Source organism: Amblyomma americanum, chromosome 1, assembly GCF_052857255.1.
Source record: "Amblyomma americanum isolate KBUSLIRL-KWMA chromosome 1, ASM5285725v1, whole genome shotgun sequence".
Lineage (NCBI taxonomy): Eukaryota > Metazoa > Arthropoda > Arachnida > Ixodida > Ixodidae > Amblyomma > Amblyomma americanum.
The window spans coordinates 523,086,429-523,110,471 of NC_135497.1; the positions used below are offsets into that span (position 1 = coordinate 523,086,429).

At 43.8% G+C, this 24,043-nt stretch overlaps 1 pseudogene across 1 annotated transcript; it reads right to left on the reverse strand.

Moving 5' to 3' along the window:
• Positions 1-795: 795 nt before the first annotated feature.
• Positions 796-8,041, reverse strand: LOC144107292 (putative U3 small nucleolar RNA-associated protein 11; annotated as a pseudogene). Its single transcript, XR_013309254.1, has 8 exons — positions 7,982-8,041; positions 7,809-7,870; positions 7,612-7,714; positions 7,423-7,534; positions 7,214-7,309; positions 6,652-6,783; positions 2,128-2,237; positions 796-882 (listed from the first exon to the last, which is right to left on the reverse strand). The product of XR_013309254.1 is annotated as a putative U3 small nucleolar RNA-associated protein 11 (transcript).
• Positions 8,042-24,043: the final 16,002 nt, after the last annotated feature.

The following is a 24,043-nucleotide window of genomic DNA, read 5'->3' on the forward strand; positions in this document are numbered from 1 at the left end:
TAAAACCTGAATTATTAAAACTTGTTCTAAATACCTCGATTTGTGCCGAAATGCTAGCTGGAAAACTATTGCCCTATTTTAAAACTACCCTGAATTCCAGAAAAATTAAACTCGAAAACAAACGAACTACTTGTACTATATCAGGTGCAGTCAAGGAAGTGCACATTTAAATCTGGTGCATATGATGGCGCTTTCTATCAAGTAAGCCTTTCATTTAGTTGTCAGTCTACTCATATTTGAAGACTCGTTCGCTACAACACACCTTTCAGCTTTGTGTCAGTTAATGGGCGAAGCAAAGGTTACAGGCAAAAGATGACAACAGTGGCAGATGGATCAAGATGGTCCAACCAGCACACCTACTTAAGATTCATAGTAACAATGACGGGATTTCATGATGTGAACCAAGACCTCGAACCTCGCGAGCAATGCACAACATATTCACGTTTTTCAAGCAGAAAACGACAGGCTGTAATGGAAAGTAAGGGTATGAGATGCCGGCGACGTGTACTAGGATTCGGAAATTTCCGTTAAATATAGCCCTGTCACAAAATAAGAAATCTTTAGAAAAAGGCTCAGTCCTCATTTTCTCTTCTCTTGGTTATGAGTGAAGAAGACAGGTAACAATATGCGGATTTCCTGATGAGAGTAGAAATGGCTGCAAAAGTAGACATATAGCTTGTTCAATAAGAATGCACCCATGCATATTCTCTCCTTTTTCTTATTTCTGCCTCTGATGCACTTTGTGGGAGATTATACATAACAAATATATCAGAGCGTGACTGCTGTCACGTGCCTTTAACGCTTTCTTTCATTTTTCCACAGGTAGACTGGTGCAGCATCCTTTGTTCCTTCTTTTACATTTTTGACAGGAGGCTTCTTGTCCTGGTGACAAAAAAAAGTTGCAAATTTCTTTAATACAGAACATAGGACTGCGACCTTCTTTTTTTGCACAGTTTCTTTGGCTTTATGAGGGTTTAACGCCCCAAAGCGACTCAGGCTATGAAGAATTCCGTATTCAAGGGCTCTGGAAATTGCGACCACCTGCGGTTTTTAAACGGGCACTGACATTGCACAGTACACGGGCCTCTAAAATTTCGCCTCCATCGAAATTCGACAGCCGCGGCCGAGATCGAACCCGCATCTTTCGGGTCAGCAGCCGAGCGCCATAACCAAGGAGTCACCGCGGCAACTATTTTATACAGCTTAGTCAAATGTAGATGTGTCTAGATTATATCATTTATACCATAAAAATCCGCTTATATAACGAGATTTTTTTCGCTATATTTGCACTCGGTTGCTTTCAAAACGAGAGTAATCCCAGCTGCTGAAAGCATCGCCACCGTATCAAGAGCTGCTACGTGGCTTGGATGAGGTAGGTAGCGCCTGCATTACGGCCGATGGACACGGGCCTCGCCAGCCAAGCTGTGCAGGCGGATCGCGGACGCCAGGGCCAGCATCCCTGAGGAGCTGTCCGGTTGTTATCTAAAGAAATGCGGGATATATCGAAAGTGTTTCATGGTACCGAAGGTGTGTTTCCATAGAAAGATATCTCTGACAAGCGTACCTGTTAGGACAGCCCACCCGACGTTGACGATCACGAAAGCTCAGATACACAGTCCTAAGGCGCGCGCACCAGCGTGTACGCTGGAACCGGTCTATCATGCTCGCGGCGTAGTGCCTTTGTATCTGCTTCTCAGGCTACACGTATCGTATGCGGCACGCCGGTGTACGCAAATAATCGCACGGTGTTCGGTTTGTGTTACTTCCAGAAGGCCTTTATGCTGACTGCCTTTCCTTACTCGCATTGTCTATGAATGAAAATATATTTTCGGTTCTTGCTATCCCTAAATTACACGCCGTATTGTGTGTGAGTCTGTACCATATGCCAGTTTTTATGGTCATTTCTCTCCTCTCTGCTAAGTATAAGAGATGGAGCTCGCAAACACGAACTGAAAAGAACACATGTCAACATGTAGGCTGTGCGTGCTTAAATTTGTACACAAAATCCTGCTGTACCACTGCAAATAAGTAACACTGGCAGTTTGCTATGACTGATTGAATTACTGCAAAAAGTCACGAGAGATTTTTCAAGCCTGCATGACGACAATGAGATGCAGATGAACTTACAAGAAGATTCTTTTTCATTATCATCTTTTGCTCAAGCACTTCCAGTTCCTTCTGTCTCTGAAATCGCTTGGTCAGCTCTCGGTAGCTTTTCTTCATCTCGTGGGTTGCGTCTTAGAAATAAAGGTACCAGCACACGTAAGCAAAGGTGAAAAACGATGTAGGTCCCTAAGAAACAAATCACTGAAGTATTGCTTGTACAGCTGATCTGAAATTCCTTTTGCAAGTAAGCCCGCCATAGTGAACAACTTTGAACGAGAGTACAGAGAAGGTCATTAAGGTGCAGAAATCCAGTAACTATAAACACAAGACTTTCGGCAAAAAAAGGAGAAAAATTAGTCTTAAGGCAAATATGGGATAAAAGACCAGTGATACGTAGAGTTTAATGCGCAAAAGCTGCACATTGGCTACAAGAGTTGTTGTAGTGGAGGAAACGGGGCTCATTTCGGCCATCTGGCACTCTTTAATGTGCTATGACACCACACAGCACAAGGTGCCACACCGCGCAGCTATGCTAGATACACTGCAATGTGCTTTGTTAAGTAGCCAGATTCTTTGATATGCAATACCTTCCCTCTGCTTTGCCACTTGCAATGGCTGCTTTACCAGAGTGTACTTTTCTGATGCAAATTATTTCGTCTGTCTACATCCTATTATGCTATGAGAAAAAGCAACAAAGTTGAGATGGAAGAACATGGCAACTCTTTTACCCTGCACTAGAATCTGCAAGAAAACGAAGCGTTTAGGAGTGGCGAGGAATGGCATTACCTAAGTTGATCGGTGGGAGATGCCATGGAGGGGCTTCGCTACAAATTAGCACACAGAAAATTTATGTGGTGAGAGGAACAAGGTCTTTAACTGGGTGCAACATCAAAAATAAGAGCTCATTGTAACAGAGTAAGTACCATTCAGGAAGAGAATGTGTAAGTTATCATACATGCATATATTTTGCATAATTACGTCTCGCAGATTGTGCAAAACTCCACCTGAATTATTCAGGGGTACTGAAAATTCATGCAAGGCTTTAGGTCATGTGTGGGTTTCATCCAAACTCTAATAAAACTTGCTAACTACCTGCGAGTCATGAGTGGCATGAATATACACGAGAAGCTGAAAAAACAACAGGGTCAAGCATGCTCAGTTCTTTAGCAGTGATTTCCCCTCTACAACTACATGACAAGCATATGTGACAATAACTTCCTTCAGAACGAAGACAACACAAATGTAGCTCGACAGATAATGATAATGTAGCTCGACAGATAACGAAACGGGATGCTACCTATCCACACTGGACATGTGTCTTGTGCTGCATGTAATGAATCTGGCAAGTGCACCAAAAATCTGGAGAAAAATAGCAGCCGGCAGTTCAAGGTTCAAGGTTCGTTGATTACATGTTCATGGTACAAAGTTAGAGAAAAACATTGGAATACTGAAGGAGGTCCCAAAGTCAGAGACTGTGGACGGCACCTCCTGTAAGAACAAATGTAAAAGTGAATTACAGACAGCAAATGCAAAAAAATTTAGTGTTTGGCATCATAAATGAGCAGTGAGTGAAATACGAGAAATAATGCAAACGCTTACTTGAATGAAAAATGATTACACACCTAATATCATACAGACCAATACAGAATACAATTCATTGAATAATATATATGACAAAACTAGTACATATACCAAGTAAAATACTATTAGGGGGATTGTAAAAACTGACGGAGAGCGGATTTAAAGGCACATATATTAGGTGATTGCTTAATGCAAACTGGTAATGAGTTCCATAAAGTGGTGGCAGTGAAACGAACTGTTTGCTCTCCATAATTAGTGTTAGGATTAGGGAGTAAAACGTTAATTTTATTAGCAAAACGCGTGTCGTTGCGACGCGGATTTTGATCACTGCTAGTTAACGAAAAAGGAAGTAGATTTCTAACAGATTTGTACATAAGGGTACATAAATTGTAGTCGATTATTTTGGGCACTGATAAAATATTGTATGATAGAAGCAGACGAGGGGCATTTGCAGACTTGTAACTATAAGTGATAATTCGAATTGCTTGATTTTGAGTAGTTTGCAGAGAAGATAAATGCGAATGATACGTGTTTCCCCAAGATGAAATGAAATACTGAATATAGGAGTGGATGAACGAGTAATAGAGGGAAACAAGAATGGGAACATGGAAATACAGGTGAACTTTATTAATACTCTAATACCATACGCCATTTTTCGAGAAATAGATGAGATGTGGGGATGAAATTTAAGATGTTTGTCCAGTACTACGCCTAAAAAGGATACGTGATCAGCTGAAAGGATTGAGTTTGAGCCTATGCTAACAGACGGATTTTAGCAAAGACTTTTTTGAGGTTACCTAAGCACTATAAAGCTGGATTTGGATGCATAATGAACAGCATATTATTTCTGCACCAATCGATTACATTCTGTGCATCAATGTTAAGTTTATCGACCACTTTATTTATATGTGAATTTGAGGTTAAGATTATTGTGTCGTCAGCATAAAGAAAACAGTTCGAATTATAAAGACACCTAGGGATGTCATTGATATATAATAAAAATAGAAGAGGGCCAAGAAGGGAACCTTGCGGAACTCCAACATTAGTAGTATTGAATTTTGAGTATGTTCCAGAGATGAACAGTGCTTGTTTTCTATTGAATAAATAGCTTATGATTAGCGAAAGTGCAAGCCCAGTAATGCCGACAGCGTCAAGCTTATTGTATAAAATAGCATGGTAGAGGGAATCAAAAGCATTGGAAAGGTTAATAAATAATGCAATTGCAAAGTTACCTGCGTCGATGTAGGATTTAATTTTATCGGTTAGAGCGATCACAGTTAATTCGGTGGAAAATCCCATTCTTAAACCGAACTGGTTAGGTTAGAAAATGTCAAATTTTGTTAAGTAATTGTTTATTCGGATAACAATGGCTTTTTTAATAATTTAACTGAAAAATGATAAAATAGCGTTTGGGCGGTAATCAGAAATGATTTGTTTATCTGCCTTTTTGAAGACTGGAATTAGCTTTGCCTTTTTCAATGCAGTAGGAAAAGTGCCCGATTTCAAGACCAGACAGACAATAAGGGCGAAGACATCGCAAATAAGATGCGCATATAAATTAATATGGGATGATTGTATATTATCGAGACCTGAACTGGCGTCTTTTAGGTTGCGTATTATTTTGCCGATTTCATCAGGGGTGACAAGGAAAAGGAAAATGCTATGGGGATATCGTTGTAATGTTTGATTAGCGGCAGTATTTAGTACTCCTGAGGCTACAGCAAATGAATCAATAAAGGCTTCAGCAATGTCTGAGGGATTGGTACATGTTACCTTACCGGAAGTAATTGTTGATATGGGAGCTTTCGAGTTGTTTCTGTTTAGGAAGGAATTAATACCTTTCCATTGTTTATGAAAGTTATTTCCAGCGTGATTTATTTCTCTTTCATAGTAATTTCTCTTCGCTGTTCTAAGGAGCAAACTTAATACATTAGAATATTTCTTATAACACGCTAAAAGCCTTAAGTTGAATGGTTGCTTTTTGCATTTTCTATATAGGTTATCTTTCTTTCTCAAACTGCTTAAAAGGCCAGAAGTCATCCAGGGATTATTCGGAGTTGAAAACTTCTTATTGCAATTATATATAGAAGAACACTCGGCGATAATATTAGAGATAATAAGAAAGAACTGGTTGAATGCAACATCGGCATCAAGAGCCTTAACCACTGACTAGTCAATAATAGCAACCCGTTCAAGGAATAATGCAGAGTCCAATGTTTTTTTAATGAACTGAGTATGCCTAACATAGTTAACAAAGTTATCCAACTGTATGAAAATAGGGTAGTGATCTGTTATATCGGCTTCTGTGTTGTTTAGTTCATGTTGTTTAGTTGTTTGGTTCATTCAACAATGCATATGAATTTACAAGACAGATATTCAGGCATGAGTCGAATCAAGCATGCTACGATATATAAGGGATCCATTCTACAAAGCTGCTCTCATTTCCTTTTGTCTGCGACTTTTCCTTCCTCATCCCCCGCCTCCCAATACCAGAAAACTGGAAAGTATAAAAGAAAGCCTGTCATAGAACATGCAAAATTGTCAATGCTTGCCCAATAAAACATTCTGATTCAGTGCTTTACTTTCTGTGAAGGGCTTCAAATGCAGATTCCTCATCTCTTGAGCAACAAAACCACCCAGAAGTGGCGTTTCAGTTTCATTGATGTATCAAAAACTGCCGCTAAAATACGAAAGCCTCAAAAGATAGCGAGAAGTATAAAAAAGGACTCCGGGACGGGCGAAAACAGTGTTTGGAGTCCTCTCTGAATCAGTAATAAAATCTCTCTCAGAACTTTACCAGCTGTCTGTATTCCACGTATAAATCTATAGAAGAGCCACATATTGTTGCATGCAGCACAACTATACTGAAACCTCCTTCTTGTCATAAGGCAGTATGAGCATGTACAATAGCCAACTCATTTTTTGTGACATTACTCATGGCTGTAGATTTACAGCACCTAATACTTGCCTTAATCACATCCTCTGGAATATCGGCTATGCATTCCTTGTGGAGAGTCACCAGTTTCGATAGCTTGAACTCTCGACCCAACAGGGAAGAGTGGTTTCTAAGCTTTTCAGCAAAATCATAGTTGCGAGCTAGAAAGCAGAGAATGAATGAGTAGCACGCGGAAGCTTGTGAAGTTTATGTAAGTAGTAGCGTATACATGTTGATCAAAGCTGAATTGAAACATTTCATGTTACGTGAAAGGCTCGTGCCCTTCGTTCGAGTGTTTTGAGATTGAGGGCGCAGTTCTTCAGAATGCATATTTTTTTCATCTGGTGCACAATAACACCTACACAATGACTGGTCTGGCAATGTACTGATTATAATCGGTGAAATGAGTCATTGTAGTGGATCTTAAACAGCATGCATTCACAAGGTTTTCCTTTTCTGAAGGCCATGCAGTATGCCGTCAAAGGTAGCAAATCACTTTCTGCAAATATACTGCAGTTTTAACCGATGGGCAAGGGCCCTTTCAACGTCTGTTGAGAATCAGCAGAGAAGGAGAGAAAATTTTTGAAATACCTTCATTTTTGGAGTCAACACTGAACGTGTGGGTGTTTACGTGCCCGCTGTCATCATCGAGAAGGTGTAGATTTGCTTTTAGTCTCGCAATTTTTTACAATAAAAAGAAGACAAAACACCAATGACCATTTGTCAAATAACGCTGCAATGAGCAGCGATGAGTGGAATGACCCAGAGTGTACAAGATATGACAAGTTTGAGATATACCTTGGCTTCTGACAGACGCTTTGTGGTGACGTACTTCAGATCCTGTGTCATCAAGAGCTTAAGCTGAGCTGGCGTGAACTCCTCGTCCTTAACTTTGTCGTGGTGTTCACCTCCCTGCAGATTTACCAGAGAATCAAGACAAGCGCACCGTGAACACTGTTTTCAAAAAGCTTTGAGGTCTAGGGACTTACATCGAGCTGAGAGTTGACCATGTGCATGTACAATTCATCTGGGTTTCTTGTAAGCGCTCGCTGGCGCAATCGCTTTAACCTCAATTGATTGTTCTGATATTCTCTGTCACAAAAGAATATGGAAACGCACAGGTAAAGAAAGAACAGCTTCAGGACGTCAACATCAACAGGCCGGAAACGATATCAAAAGACTTCACCTGGCTCCGAGGTTGTCATCTTTCTTCTTTTCTATAACACCAAAGTGGCACCTGGCCTCAGGCTGAAACGCACAAAAACCACGCAAGTCGTTAACAGCATCAACAATCGCATATGTTTGACGTCGTCGTGCTTCCCGGCTTGCGGAGAGAATTTATAGTACACGTTCGGTTACCTGCTTCCGCTCTTTAGGAACTCTCTCGCTGGCCTTCACTGCTTTTGCGAACTAAGACATCCTTGCAGATCTTGGTCACGAGCACACAGGCGAATAGCTAGTTGTAAGAACACAGAACTTCAACCACTTACACACTACCTGTGCATGCTACTGAAAAAAGAGAAAATTTATGGAAGCTGCCATATTTTACTGGCGCTGACCATGGGAATAACGGGTGGAATGGGAGCATAGACTGAAAAAAAAAGTGGCCACACGAATGATATTATTTTTATGTTTTGATATAAAGTTAGCTGTTCAATTATTTTTATTTCTTTATGTTAAAAACATTTGCGTAAAGAGCGTAAAAATAGGTGGTGTCCAATCTTAACCGGGCGCAACGCATGCTGGGTACTCCAACTTCCGACTCGTTCGACGAGATGCGTGTGTGCAGCGCTTTGATTTAACGGCTTGAAATTTGGAATTTACAAGCTTGAATTCGACCCTTCATCTGTTATTACGCGCGAATAGAACCGTGAAAAGTTGAGCATGCTGTACGAACATTATTATGTTCATGCTCGACGTTTCGTATTTGAATAAAGGCGAAAAAGTGTTGCAAATGTGAAAGTTTCGGCGTGCGTCATCGGTTCGCGCAGAAGTTTAGGACGCTTGATTCACTCGTTGAAAAGCTCTCCTGTTGTTACTCGGGTGCAAAAATTATCCCTAACATATGTTACGGTACAGATTTTCGAGAGGTTTCACGCTACCAGGCGCTGAATATATGGACCACCAGCAATCGTAGCCTAGTATTACGTAAACGGACGCAGTGCTGCGCTCATTTTAGCAGATTGGCTGCGATAGCGAAGAGCTTCATTTATGCTAATCCTCGGAGGACTTGCAGCACTTCTACACCAGCTGCGGGGGCGTAGTCGTTACGGCACTCAGCTACCGAGTCGGAGGACCCGGTTTAATCCGGGACGCGGCGGCCGCGTTTCGATGGCGGCTGAGCGCGAAAGGCGCCCGTGTGCTATGCGATAGAGCCCGTCTGAACTAATCCGAAGCCTTTCACTACGGCGTCCTTCATTGCCGATGTATCAGTTTTCGACGTGACACCATACAATGTTTCTAATATTTTGTGATTTTCATGTCTTTTCAAACCTTTCATATGCACTGCATCGAAGCTGCAAGGGTTTCAAAGAACGCGGCAGTACCATTCGAGCTGTCGTTGCCTGCTAGCAAAGTAGACTGCGCCTTCGCTGCTGTGCTAAAATTGGCACAGGCGGCGCGTTGTGCTCTCTCCAATAGTCTGCAGTTAACATTGCTTCACAACCTTAGCCAAGGTACACATTCTGTTTTGCTGTCGATTCAGTTCTTGTCAGCTGAACTGCTTTTGTCAAATATTTGCTACGGCTTATGGATTAATTAGTATGATCATAGAAGGTTGTGGCCAAGTACTACACCAGGTTGGCCAAATCCTGCTCTGGTGAGAGAGTGCGTTGTCGGTTCTTGTTACCGAGATCAGGCCGCACTCCAGGCCTGGTTATGCAATTCCATCGACTCGCGGATTTTTTTTTTAACCCGGTGGAGAATTGCGCGGCACCAGGATTTGAACCCCGGTCCTCTTGCACGCGAGGCGGATGTTCTACCTCTACGCCATCGCTGCGTCCGGAGAGGCCGCCATTGGAATCTGAACCTGGCAACGTTTAACGCTAGAACTTTAGCTAGTGAGGCTAGCCTAGCAGTGCTGTTTGAGGAACTATCGGGAATTAAATGGGATGTGATAGGGCTTAGCGAAGTTAGGAGGACAGGTGAGGCGTATACAGTACAAAAGGACGGACACATACTGTGCTATCGTGGGTTAGAGGATAGACGAGAACTAGGTGTGGGATTCCTCATTAATAAGGATATAGCTGGCAACGTAGAGGAGTTCTACAGTATTAACGAGAGGGTAGCAGCTATTGTAATTAGGCTGAATAGGTGGTACAAGCTGAAAGTGGTGCAGGCCTACGCCCCCACATCCAGCCATGATGACCAGACCGTTGAAAGTTTCTATGAGGACGTAGAATCGGCAATGAATAAAGTAAAATTGCAGTACACTGTACTGATGGGCGACTTCAATGCGAAGGTGGGCAAGAAGCAGGCTGACGACCACGCGGTAGGTGACTATGGGATAGGCTCTAGAAATAGCAGGGGAGAGTTATTAGTCGAATTCGCGGATAGAAATAATTTACGGATCATGAATACCTTCTTTCGCAAACGAGAAAACAGGAAGTGGACCTGGAAGAGCCCCAATGGTGAGATTAAAAATGAAATCGACTTCATACTATGCGCTAAACCTGGCATCATTCAGGATGTGGCCGTCCTCGGAAAATTGCGTTGCAGCGACCACAGAATGGTAAGGTCTAGAATTAGCTTAGGCTTGAAGAAGGAACAGAAGAAGCTAGTGAAGAAGAAGACCATTAACGAGTTAGCCGTAAGAGGGAAAGCACAGGAGTTTAGGATAGCGCTGCAAAACAGATATTCGGCTTTAACTGAGGAAGATGATCTTGATGTTCATTCAATGCACGATAATCTGACATCAATAATTACGGAGTGCGCAGTAGAACTAGGCGGTAGGACAGTTCGAAAGGATACCGGGAAGCTATCTCAGGTGACGAAAGATCTGATTAAGAAGCACCAAACATGCGGGCATCTAACCCTACCGATAGAATAGAACTAACGGAGCTATCAAAGTTAATAAATAAGCGCAAGGTAGCCGACATAAGGAAGTTTAATATGGAGAGAATCGAGCATGCTATAAAGAATGGAGGTAGCCTAGAAACAGTGAAGAGGAAACTAGGCATAGGTAAAAACCAGATCTATGCATTAAGAGACAAGCAGGGCAATGCCATTAGCAATATAGATAAGATAGTTAACGTAGCCGAGGAGTTCTACACAGACCTGTACAGTAGCCAATGTAATCAGAGCGTTAATGAGAAAGACAGCAGTGCACAGCAATGCGTCATCCCACCAGTAACGAAAGATGAAGTAATGAAAGCGTTAGAAGCAATGAAAAGGGGAAAAGCAGCTGGGGAGGATCAGGTAACAGTATATCTGTTGAAGGATGGAGGAGACATCGTGCTAGAAAAACTAGCCACCCTGTATACGCAATGCCTTATGACCTCGACTGTACCAGAAGCTTGGAAGAATGTAAACATTGTCTTAATTCATAAGAAGGGAGACGCCAAGGACTTGAAAAATTACAGGCCGATCAGCTTACTATCCGTTGCCTACAAAGTATTTACTAAGATAATCGCTAATAGAGTCAGGGCAACATTAGACTTTAATCAACCAAATGATCAGGCAGGCTTTCGTAAAGGATATTCCACAATAGATCATATTCACACTATAAATCAGGTGATAGAGAAATGCGCAGAATATAACGAACCTCTATATATAGCTTTCATTGATTACGAGAAAGCATTCGACTCAGTGGAAACCTCAGCAGTCATACAGGCATTGCGTAATCAGGGGGTAGAAGAGCCTTCAGTCAAAATACTGGAAGATATGTATAGCAACTGCACAGCTGCTATAGTCCTCCATAAAGTCAGCAATAAAATTCCAATAAGGAAGGGCGTCAAGCAAGGAGACACGATCTCGCCAATGCTGTTCACCGCATGTTTACAGGAGGTATTTCGAGTCCTGAATTGGGAACAGTTGGGAATAAGAATAAATGGAGAATACCTAAATAATCTGCGATTTGCTGATGACATTGCCTTGCTGAGTCACTCAGGAGGTGAACTGCAAATCATGATCAATGAGTTAGACAGGCAGAGCAGATCGATGGGTCTAAAAATTAACATGCAGAAAACCAAAGTAATGTTCAACAGCCTAGCAAGGGAACAACAGTTCACAATTGGCAGCGAGAGCCTAGAAATTGTGACGGAATACGTCTACTTAGGGCAGGTATTGACAGCTGATCCGGATCATGAGAGGGAGATAACTAGAAGGATAAGAATGGGGTGGAGCGCATATTTCAAACTCTCGCAGATCATGAGTGGCAGTTTACCAATTTCCCTCAAGAGGAAAGTGTACAACAGCATAATCTTACCGGTACTCACCTACGGGGCAGAAATGTGGAGGCTAACGAAAAGAGTTCAGCTTAAGTTAAGGACAACGCAGCGAGCCATGGAAAGAAAAATGATAGGTGTAACGTTAATCGGAAGCGGGCAGAGTGGGTGAGGGAACAAACACGGGTTAATGACATCCTAGTCGAAATCAAGACAAAAAAATGGGCTTGGGCAGGGCATGTAATGCGAAGGCAAGATAACCGCTGGTCCTTAAGGGTAACGGAGTGGATTCCAAGAAAAAGTAAGGGGGCGGCAGAAGGTTAGGTGGGCGGATGAGATTAAGAAGTTTGCAGGCAAAGGGTGGATGCAGCTGGCAAAGGATTGGGTTAATTGGAGAGACATGGGAGAGGCCTTTGCCCTGCAGTGGGTGTAGTAAGGCTGATGATGATGATAATGGCGTAATATTAGCGAAAATTAGCTCCAAAATTGGTCCTTCAGTGGACTTTGGGCACATTACTACATTTTCCAAGTATGGCTTATCATTCGCGCCTGTAATGGGCCGACGTTCAGACACTCTGACTGCCAACAACGGGCCTGTGCACTTCCCAGTATGCAGGAATGGTGGCTTTTCAGTTATTGGCATCGGGTGGCTGCTTATAGGCATTTTCAACATGGCAAACCATTGGCTTTCCCAACAACACAAGTGAAGAGTTATCGCATGCAATTTGAGGTCCCGTTTGTGTTTTTTAATACCGTGGGACCTTTTTGTATTGTAATATGCGATTTGTTGTAAGTAATGAAACTTTCAAATAATACTGGAATCTGTATTGATAAAGTGTATCACTTGAAAATAATTAAGTGATTCAAAAATTTCTACCGGACACATTTCTTTGAAGCACCATTTATTATCATGTTTGCTAACGTTCTGAGTATTCCGCTCGGGCTACGAAGCTTGGGAAGCTGACGTTGCATAGCTAAGACACCCACAAAGTGATTCGTGGGGCTGTCCTCTGGTGAAATCACGAATCGTATCGGAACTACTCAGGGCGCTTGTAATGAAAGAGAACTTTTGCAGACCCTTAAAACAAGTTCCTCGTCCAGCTTTTGCACGATGACCTCGCAATACGTCGAAGCTGTAAAGGGATAGACATTGTGGCTATCAGCATAAGTATGACCATAGCAGGAAAAGGCAAAAATTATTAGCTTTTGCGGCGCACAGTGCGCGGGAAGATACTCGCAAACCTTTCTATAAAATGATTTGTAAATGATGCTTAAGAACTATCGCCAAATTAATTGCAAAATGTGTGATGAAATTCATCATGTTTATCATGCAGTGAATGGCCGATTTCTAATCTTTATGCACCGTCTCAAAACCCGAAATAAACATATTAAAATTCACAAAGAAGATGTTAAATTTAGTACTGAAGACAAATGAATGTATATTTAGCTTTATTATCACAGTTACGTATGTATGAATAACGAGCCGTTTTACGTATGTATGAATAACCAGCCGTTTTTTTGCCTTTTTATTTGAGCAGTGTTATGCTACAGGTGTTAGCATCTCCCCTCGATTAACGTCTAAACAAGTTTGAACGAAGCTTTATCTCTATATGGACTAAAATATTCCATGCAAAGACGGCTTGCATAGTTTAGCGAAATGGGCTGAATGCCGGGGACTGAGGGCGTTCTTGTTTCGAAAAAAACAAGCAGTTTATGTCACTCTCGTGCATGTAACATGGGAGAGGGAACTCTTACTTCAAAACTACACAACACTCCTTTGAGAGTGCATGGATTTTTAATTCAGAGGCAACTTGGGCAAAATCAGTTGGAACCAGGAATTCCACATTTTCTGGTACCTCTGCAAGTGGGCAAGCGAATGAAAAATGGTGTGGAACTGTTACACATTTTCTGACTGGCCTGCTGCAGTGAAAGAAGGAGCATGTCTGATTACGATAGACAACCAACGTCTTCCGATAGACAACCAACGATAGACAACCAACATCTTCACGAACACAGCATGTGTCGGGCCACAATGACACCCCACGGCGCTAAAAGGTGCTCAACGTTCGGTCAATGCATTCTCTAAAAGATGAAAAATAGTTCCCACCATTGGGGTTGCATTCCTTGGTGCACGCTTCAAGCTGGAAATTTCGCAATGATAGTTAGCGCACACAAGTCGTACTAGCCCTTTGAGGCTTTTTCTTTTTCTGCACGAAAAAAAGGCGCGTTCACAAAGAAACAATTACAACCAGAAATATTAATTTTTGAATGCATTTAACGATGAAAAGAAAGGCGGTACCTACAAACAGGATCTTGCAGGCGAGGCTTCTTATTACGTCGGAGTTGTCATAATGCTTCAGGTGTGGATTTTCGCTTGTGCAGAGTACGAACGGCGTCAACTCGAGTGTACTGCATATGCTTTCCGGCGCACTGGTTGTGTGGCTATTCTCCATCGTGCCAGCCAGAGGCCAAGTACGTCGAAGCTGCGGCATTGCAGTGGATCGCGCTAAGCCGTGGAGACGAGCACACAACGAGGGGATCGGCTCATTCTCTTTTTTTGTTTCTTGGAAAGGAGGGGGGGGGGGGGGGGAGCGGGTGAATTCTGTTGTAGCAAAAGAAACGCAGCTGAAAGTGGCGAGAGGGAAATACATAGAGGGTAAAAGCGCGCTGCCGCGCGTAGCTGGCGTGAGGAAAACAGCGCATTGCGCGGGAGGGACGAGCGCTCTTCCAAGAAACCGGCTCGGTTGGGAGAAAAGGCGTCTTTGTGAGACTTGAAGGAACAGCGAGGGGCGAAACGAGCGCCACGATTCCAGAATGCTTGGTGGATGCGTCAGAGGAAGATGACAGGACGATAAGAGGGAAGTAAAGGACGACGCGAAGGTGTCAGACTTCTGCCTCAGTGCAAAAGGAAAATCAAGAGCCAAGAACGAGCCTCATGTTTGGAGCCGGAAACTTTTGAAGCAAAAACTTGGAGCTCGGTCATACATTTTACCAAAAAAGGCTCTAAAATACTAGCGTGATCTTTGCGCTCGTGTGCTGTAGCCTCTTTGGTTCAAGATGGGATAAAAGTGTTGCTATAAAGATAAAAAAAATGTGGAACAATGAGTGAAAATACATGCGAAATATGTGTTCCTCGAGTGTTTTATGTATGACTCATGAGGCAAACAAAGTAGGATAACACAGGTCCAAGCAACACAGTTTATCAATACAATGATTCGTGAGAGACCGAAAAATCCTGTACGTTTTATCCACAGTAAGGTAGACATGCCGGCCTCAAGAATGGTCATGCGGCCTGCCAACGCGTGTTTGAGGTAGCGAAGGAAAAGCAAAGAGAAACAAGTGTAATTGCGACTGGTAACAACTTCCGATACTTTTATTGAATGAAGGCAATGTTTATATGCAAAAACGTACGCAGGAGCCTTAGGTGCAAAAAACTCGAAAGCACAGTAAAACGACAAAACAATTTACAACCATAAAAAGCTAGTCACGCTAGCTTCACGGCTTCAGAAGGTAATGTGTTTTTACTTTTTTTTTTGCTTTTTTAAATCTAAGCTATACCTCTTTTCTTTCTCGTCGCCTGTCTCTTCACGCAGTTTATGTACACCAAGTAATCACGTCCGCTCTCGTTATTTGCGATAAAACCTCAATCACACCGTCTATTCTGTCCAAAAGGGTGTTTCAGATTACATTAACAGATGATTAAAAATGTGTAGTGGCGTAGCCAGGTGAAACCAACGACACAATTTGTTTTGTCGTGTGGCACTCAACACAGAACTTTTTATATTCCACTTAAATAATTACTCACAATAAATATGAAAAACTTAATCATTTCACTTAAGGGACAGATGCGTTTCATTAAGTTGTAGAGGGGGCACGAAAGAACCGATCCGTTTTTTTTTTTTGTAGCAAGGTATCTTCGACGTGGTCCTTTTTTTCAGAATTGAAAGAAAGCCCGCAAAACATGAAAAAAAAAACACGTGATTGCCCACTCAGGCTAGCTTATTGTAGCACTATTCAAGTGCGTTCTGAATGAACGATGCGTGCGCGCTCACCATCTCGAAGTGGCGGCGCCGCTCTCAGCAAAGTCTTGAAAGTGCGTTGACGCATTCTTCACTTATCGCGTGATCTGCGATAAGGAATATGCGAGGTTCTTTAACGTGCGCTGACATCGGACAGCACACGTACAGGCCTCTATAGCATTTCGCCTCCGTCGAAATGCAACTGGTGCGGCCGGCATCGAACCCGGACTTTTTGTGTCAGCAGCCGAGCGCCATAAACGCATCGCGACGACCACATCTCCATTTAATCCCTCTCCATAGGGTATAGGCAATGAAATATGGGATAACTAAATTGGTGCGTCATAACTCTTTTCTTAGAACAGCATGACCAAATTTGTATCGGGTCAACAAAATTCATTGGGTGGTCTATTGTAGCTAGCTTTTAAAATTGGCGAGGCCTACGTGGGATGAAAAGAGGTCAACTTGGGTCAAAGTAGCCAGATTTTAATGTCGCCGAGACCTACGTTGGATGAACACAGGTCAGTTGGGCCAAAGTAACCAGATTTTATAGTCGGCGAGGCCTACGTTGGAAGAACAGAGGTAAACTTTGGCCAAAATAGCCAGGGTTTAAAGTCGGCTAGGCCTACGTTGGGGAAATAGAGGAGGACGTGGACCAGTGTGGCTAATGTTTAATCGGCTAGGCCTACATTGGGTAAACGGAGGAGAACGTGGGCCAATGTAGAGAGAGCCTTCTTATATGGCCTCGTCATTGTTGGGCGATTATGGGGAATCATGGACCTATGTAGGGCCATCCTGAGCCAGTGACTTCCCATTACTGGACCACTGTTCTGTGCTGCCTGGGTAAAGGGGCGAGCTGAGAGGTATGCGTTGCTCGCTCACAAAGAGGTGCCACGCCGGCATGGAGCAGCTCCTTCTAGATTTCGTGTGTGTCCACATGAATCACCCTTATGCAGAGTTTTAACATTCATGCCTTGATGCTCAGACAAGGTAATTACTACACCTGCTGGCTGCTATGTACCCACACAGTCTTTGCACTGTCAGCAGACCTGGGATTCATGCCTTGTGCGTTCACTTACGCAAACATCAATGTTATATTTCAACCTTCAATTTTTACAGCAGTGTTCTTCTGCCTTAACCATAGCATCATTACAATGAGCTTGCATTGAGAAATAATGTTCATGTTTTTCCGTCAGTAAGAGTAATAAAATGAAAACTATGCATAAAGTGCCAATATCAACCACAGAAAAATGATACGCCTGCATGATAATTTCAAACAGCAGTGTCAGACACATCATCGCCCTCTACTGACATCAAACGCATCCCCTTACAAAAATGGCTATCAACTTTCTTTAGAATTTGTAATAGCTTTCTATGTACTCTAGTAACCTTGTAGTCAATTTTATATACTGTCATCAATTGTTGATAGAAAGTTGGTAGAAAGTTACTTCTTTTTATGTATTCCTGTCTGTAGAGAGTTACTATAGTCGGGTACAACTTTAGAAGACAGGAAAGGCCCCGCCCAGATGACTGAAGCGCAGCAGCCAATTGCCTCCGCGACTAAAGAAATAGTCCCGCTCAAAAAATTGTGACAGCTTCTAAAACGCTTATTTTTCGGTATAAATAGGGTTTGTGTATCTTGATGAGTGGTTTAGTAAAACTATCATGATGCAAATGCTGCAGCACATGCCGGATCGCGAGAGAAAAGTAACTCCGTGTCTTCTACAACGCTGTGCGTCGTCTGCTACGGAGCGAGATCGACGGCACCGGGCGTGTAATTACAAAACAGTCTGGCTCAATAGCATAGGATTCATATGTACTTTTTGTGTGTTTTCACAGCCTTATTTTTTAATGTTTGAGCCTTATTTTTTAATTGCTACTTGTTTCTTTCTTTGCGGTTGCGAACCTACAATCTCGTGAGTTCACGCACGTTCGCGCACGGCATTCCGTACCTCTTTTCCGCCATGAAGCCCAGCGAGGTGACATGGGAACGCGAGCCTTTGTTGCCGAACGAGCCTTGTTTCGCATCGATGATCACACCACCAAGGGGCCTCGGCAAGAGCAAGAGCGGCCGCATCCTGAACAGCGATTCACGCAACATGATCTTGCACTGCTACACGTTTTGGCGTAACAGGGAGCCTGAACACAGCGTAGACTAGACGAGTAAGCTTGTCGCTGACATGCTCGGTATCAGCGAAAGGACTGTGTTCAGGGTGAGGGAGGAAGTTAAAGCTTCGCATTTTTCGGGTGGCAAACTGACGACGCCGTCGCGAAAGCGCCCACGCAATTCGGAGAAGCGAAGACGCAGCGCGAAGTTTGACAGCTTCACGTTGTGCGCGCTGAGGTCATGTGTGCACGATTTCTTTCGCCTCAACGAGATACCGACGGTCGAGAAGATCACTACGTGTTCTCGGAGCGTATGGAGCTCCCATCACTAAGGCGGTGTACTGTGCGTCGCCTGCTTGCCGAGATCGGCTTCAAGCACGAAAAGAGAAGCCGCAACTCGCTGCTTACCGACCGGGAGGACATTACCGATTGACGGAATCGCTACCTCCGTGACGTGGAGCGCTACCGAGCGGAAGGCCGAAAGATCATCTTCTACCTGGACGAGACATGGGTGACGGCGGGACACACTCGGTCGATCGTGTGGACAGACACTGTGGTGCAGAAGCGCGGACGCCTGTTCGCTCGAGCAAATGGCCTAACGACGGGTCTAAAACAACCTTCTGGGAAAGGTCAGCGCCTGATCGTCACGCACATCGGCAGCGAGGATGGCTTTGTCGACGGCTGCTTGGATGCATTCCGAGGCCAAAGGACAGGCGACTACCACGAGGAAATGGACGGCAATAGCTTTGAGGGCTGGTTTAATGACGTTCTGCAGAAGTTGCCAGCTGGTAGCGTCATTGTTTTAGACAATGCACCTTACTATAGCCGGCGAGAAGAGAAATTGCCAACGACGGCCTGGAAGAAAGAGAAGATACAGGAGTGGCTCACAAGCAAGAACATCACCTACGCTGGAAGGATAATAAAGAAGCAGCTGCTTGAGCTGGTGGCATCTGTAAAGTCACGCTTTCTGAGCTACATCGTAGACAATGCAGCTGTAAGCGCCGGTCGCATTGTACTCAGGCTCCCGCCGTACCACTGCGAATTTAATCCCATTGAGCTTGTGTGGGCCAAGATCAAAAATGGCATCGCTGCGGACAACAGATACTTCTAGCTGTCCACGGTCGACGCCATCTGGAGGGAGAAAATCAAGCACGTAGCGGAGGAAGACTGGGCAAAGAGCATTCAGCACGTGATGGACTTGGAGGCAAAGTTCAGACTTGACATGTCTGGGAGTGAGCACATTCAACCCATCCTCATCCAGCTGGGTGAAGATGACACTGAAGAAAACGACTCCGACTGCTAGCTGTCTGGCATTGAGCCACTCGACGAAGCATAACGGCTTCTTTTAACGAAAGAACAGCATTTATTAAGGCTACAAAAATTTTTCCGGTTGGTTCGCAACAGACAACCATCCATTCAGTGACCTCTGAAATAAATAAACAGTTCCATTTATGGTGTAATCCTTAAAATAGAAGCTCAATTCTGATTAACGACGTCCTGCACACATTGTGCTCGATTTAAGAAGTGGCATAGAAACATGTTTAAATGCTGGTATATCTGAATTGAAACACAACTGTTAACTCTGATTGTCTTTGGCCGGCTCAAAATGCTCATTCAGGCAGCCACCACCGAGTTTGATAGGCCCCACGTTGAAATAACAGTAGTCAGAGCACGCTTTATGGCTCTGTAAGCAGTATGCATTGAAAATCGCGGTCATCTCATAGCCAATGAAGCTACGATACCAGTAGTCAACACGAAACTGACAGCCACTGTTAGCAGCTTGCACGCCAAAGCACATTCATGTGGTCGCATTGTTTATTTTGGTTATCTGAGTCACACAAGTAATGAGAATAAGAGAATAAAATATAAAGCATCATTAGCTTATTGAGGCCCAAAATGCTCATTCAGGCAGCCATTGTCGAGTTTGACGGGCCCCATGTTGAAACAACAGTAGTCAGAGCACGCTTTATGGCTCTGTAAGCAGTATGCACTGAAAATCGCAGGAGGCAAGGTAGACAAGAGTGTAAGGATTTAATGACACCGAAGAGGCCAGCCCTCCTATTCACAGGACTTGGTGCTTTGAATGAGACGAGTTAATAAAATTGTAAAGGAAGAGATGGATGCAGCATGCTTACAAGAACAAACACAAAAATGAAAGGACAGAAATAGGGATAATAAACACATACACGCACAGAAGCACTCACATATTCACACACATGCACACAAACGCGAGCGCGAAAACAAATATCTAAAATGCAAAAAAGGTGAAAATAACAAATATAAACTAACACGCAAGAAACCATGCACACACATTTAACGCCGACGCGAGTAGAGGTATTAGGAGACAGTTGACAAGCAGCTGTTCCTACTTTGTCGTACTTTTATTTGATGTACATTATGGCTCAGTTGCCTTCACCGTCTTGGAATTTTTTAGTAGCAACATATCATAACAATCGAAAACCAGCGCAAAGCTATGTTGTGGGAAAGCAAGTCGAGCGCTGGCAGCACAACTGATGTGCGATTGTGTCACAGCAGGCATTCTACACCTGGCGCGTGCAGTGAGCGAAGAATTCTAAGCTATACAAAGACGCGAATTCATGCCAAGCTCCCTTGTAAAGGCACCAGTGTTTCGGTCATAATTTTATATTAGTACTAAGGCTGACATTAAGGAAACAAACACTGCTCCCGCACGCCTGGCCGTTAATAATCCAATGACACTCGCTCAAGCAGCCCGTGCTAGTCACTGATTGTTAGCACTGGTGGAAAGTGATCAATCGACGGTGCTACACTACACTAGAACGACGCCCTGCTAGACGCTCGGCTACCTTATCATACTGCTGCCAACGATCGATCGTTTGCGCGCTGAGCTGGCAGCAACAAATCTTTGCGTTGGAGGTTGCTTCCGCAAACCTTTACGGTTGAGGAACTCGTAGGTTGGTTTCATCCGCGCACGATTTTCTCATTTATCCTGAGAATGGTTTTGCTCCATCACTTCGCCACGTCCGACGAGAAACCCAGGGGCACAATACACAAACACACCCGCCGCTCACAGTATTTACCAGACTTTGGCAAATTCTCCTCGTCGTAACTTCACTTAGGAGCAAAACAAAACACAAATAGAACAAACACGCACGATATTTGTTTGCAGCGGTGTGCCGCTGCGGGATCATGTTTCCAGACGAAGTGCAGCGCAGCGCAATCACCGATGTTCGCTGTAAGCTTTTTTTCGCCTCACGGCTCAGAACAAACGCACGCGGCACAAGTTGTGCATCGTAAGCTTGCAATAATATTTCCGGCATGACAGACGCCCACAAACAATTCGATGTCGCTCTGACGAAGGGAGACGCACACAGCTGACGCGGCCCGGCACAGTTCGAAGCGAGGGCAGCCATGTTAGGCATGTTCTCCGTCGGCGGGGTCACCGGCAGTCCGGCTCATGACGTCACCTGAAGTGCGCGCCTATTGGCGGAGGCTCGTGTGCATCCGCCTTTGAGGGGCAGATGCCGCTGCCTTCTTAAGTTGTACCCGACTATAGGAAATAATTTTTACATTCTATGCACCTTTGTTAATAGAAAGGTAGCAGAATGTCACTTCCCTGTATGTACACCTGTCAATAGAAAGTTACTATAAAATACTGGTGCAGTTCGACACATCGAGAGAAATTAGGGACAAACTGCATGGAGTTCAAGGTGATTAAAACTCTTATTCGCGTAACCGTGACATCTCACTTGAGTGGCCAGTGAAATCTGTTGCAGCTAGTTAAAAATTTCCCTATATCGAAGAGCGTCCAGGGTTTTTTGGCAGCAAATTCATTCGGAATCAAGTCAAGGTATAGAAACGTGTTTTCAAAACTGAAGACATTCTATTTTAATAAATTTTTCTTGTTGCTTTCTAGGCACTGTTGTGAGAAAAAATATAATAGAAACCGAAAAAACACGTTTGGTCATGCGCATAAAATCCTATTCATGTACTAAAGCCGACCACTTCAAAGCTATTAAAGCAACCTTGAACACGAAATAAAGATTAGCAGTCACATTCTGTTAGCTTAGCTTATTCTAATAGTATTTGTTGATAGGAAGGTGGTACAATTTTCTTCCTGCTTTCTATGTACTGTTGTCAGCACAAATATACTAGAAACCGAGAAAAAGTATTAATCTTGCCTAAATTAAGTACTGCTGCTTAACAGGACAAAGCAACTAAAGCAACCTTGGACACCAAAGAAATATTAGCAGTCACAGTCTCTTAGCCGAGCGTACTCTATTAATATTTGTTATCGGAATTTGATAAAATTTTCTTTCTGCTTTCTATACACTGCTGTTAATAGAAATATACTAGAAAAAATTGCTTTTCAGGAAAGGGAATGACGCAGTAACTGGCTCATATATCTTGGTGGACACCCAAACCCGCCGTACGGAAAGAGATAAAGGAGGGAGTGAAAGAAGAAAGGAAGAAAGAGATGCCGTTGTGGAGGTCTCCGGAGTAATTTCGACCGCCTGGGGGTCTTTAATGTGCACTGATATAGAACAGCACACGGACGCCTTTTGCGTTTCAAAGCGACAGAGGAGCTTCGAGTATCGAAAAAGCTGTAAGAGCTTCGGTCCCATAATCTAAAATGTGGTGGTGGTGGTGGTGGTAGTGGTTTTTATTAAAATTCTAGTAAAAAGGAAGGAAAAGATTTTTTCCTAGCCCCGGCATCTGCCAACGATACTGAAGCACCTGAGCTGGGGCAGCGGAAATAAAGTATAGCAGGCAGAATGGAGAAATGAAATGAAAGAGGTAATGTGAGCAGGAACCGCTTTGAGCACAGCTGAAGCACTGTCCCAGTGCGGCTTCTGCATTTCCAGTAGCATCTCCTTCAACGAAAACAAGGTACGAAGATATGTGGTAGGGAAAATGCGGTGAGAATTGTATTCTCTATTTTCCCATACTGCAATGACTCTGAGGAGCCCGCGAAATAAATGTGGAGTTTTAAATTTTAAACCATGTAGACGTGGGACAGCATGTGCTCATTCTTCACCTCTCCTTACTGGCATCTGCATATGCACACAAACGCGGTTCTCGATCGCTCTTCATCTTCACACCCTCTCTGCTCGACAGCAGCGGGCGTGACGTCCTCTTCCCATTGGCTATACCTGGCTCGACGCTCCTAGAACTAACCTGTTCGAGCTTACCCGAGTCACCCCAAGGCTTCACACAGTGTGTGTGTGTGTGTGTGTGCGTGCGTGTGTGCGTGCGTGTGTGTGTGTGTGTGTGTGTGTGTGTGTGTGTGTGTGTGTGTGTGTGTGTGTGTGTGTGTGTGTGTGTGTGTGTGTGTGTGTGTGGTGTGTGCGCGTGCGTAAGCTCGTGCTTGCGGGCGTTTTGGTTTACTTTGTTTCCATGCCCGCACTTCTAACGTGGTAAGTAGCGTTACTTAAATAATGCCTTCCTTTCCCTTGATTCATAATTATTCGCACTCCTTCGAATAGCAAGAAATGCTGCATATTGTTGGGCGGACGTGATGCAGAGCCGACGACCACTAAAGGCAGAGGTATTAATTAAGGTAGCGCACAAAAGACTACGGTAGCGAGACTGCCAGTGGGCCTCGCTCGAGCTAAAAGCGTGCAAGGCGCTCAATGACATGATTCACGTGCGCAAGAGAGGCGATCGGCAGTGTGGCCTTGCACTGTTTCGCATGTCGCTCTAGGGCGGCGCGCGGACGCTCGCGTTCTCGGGGTGCACACACGTACAGTAAATGCCATGAGGCACGACCGTGGCGGTCGCGTTTCGATGGAGGCGAAACGCAAAAGGCGCCCGTGTGCTATACTAAAGCCCTCCGCTACGGCACTTCTTTCTTCCTTTCTTTTTTCACTCCCTTCTTTATCCCTTCCTTATGGCGCGGTGCGGGTGACCAGCGATATAAGCGAGACTGTCACTGA